The following is a 1,028-nucleotide window of genomic DNA, read 5'->3' as shown; positions in this document are numbered from 1 at the left end:
CACGTGGAGAAGGAGGGGGAGGGGGCAATGAGGCGTGACGTCACCGAGCGCGTGCGCCCCCCTCGGTGGTGGGCGTGGCTAGAGTTGAAGGTGGGGGTTGAGAGCGGCGGGCGGTGATTGGCTCGCTTGGGGGCGTCGCCCGAACGTAGCGATGTGATTGGTGGGAAAACTCGCGGGAAAAACGTCGCCACGTGTTTGAAAGGCACCGGGGCGGAAATTGCCCGTGTTGTGAATATTTGTGACGACGGTGGGGCGGGGAGCGGTGGTGCAATGGTTGCGATATGAACCCGATGACCCGTTGGGTCCGATCGCAGGCCACGGTTAATGTCAGATCCTGCCCCCCCCCCGCACTCACCCACCTGCTTCAACTCGTAATGACCAGCGTGGTGAAGTATGGTCAACGGCAAACGCCGTTCGCCGCTTGTGCCATGCTCGGTGCACTTTGGTCAAAGAACCGCAATGAGCGACACGACGCGAGAGGATTGAAACTGGCCGCTGCTGCTGATGAACTGAATCGCGATGAGGCGACCAGTGAATGATTACAGCCGTAATAAACAGCTCTGCAATAAAGACATATCTAGCCAGTGTTTTTATTTATTTCTCCAAAGAACGTTGAATTAACATGCTCATTCTTGGTTCTTTCGGTAAAGTCACGTAGAAGGGAAATAATAAAATAATAAAAATATCAAGCAATAACATTCGCACGACGTTTCGACTGCAACACAAGCAATGATCATCAGGTGTGAAATCCACAGCAATAAAATTTTCTTGCTGTAGGAAAATGTTTTTGCTGTGGATTTCACACCTGATGACGATTGCGTGTGTTGCAGTCGAAACGTCGTGAGAATTTTATTGTTTTAAATATGTTTTATTTTATTATTTCCCTTCTACGTGACCGAAAAAAACCAAGAATATGAATCCCTGCAGTCACGAAAGCTTTAAATCAAAATTTAAGATGCGCATGTTTGTTTCAGTCCTGCTTTGACAGTGGTGTATAAGTTCCAAAAAAACGCGACGCATTCGTCAAT

The sequence above is a fragment of the Lethenteron reissneri genome, chromosome 6 (assembly GCF_015708825.2).
Source record: "Lethenteron reissneri isolate LAM-NWPU_2019-01 chromosome 6, ASM1570882v1, whole genome shotgun sequence".
Taxonomy (NCBI): domain Eukaryota; kingdom Metazoa; phylum Chordata; class Hyperoartia; order Petromyzontiformes; family Petromyzontidae; genus Lethenteron; species Lethenteron reissneri.
Note: the sequence above shows the minus strand (reverse complement) of the source record.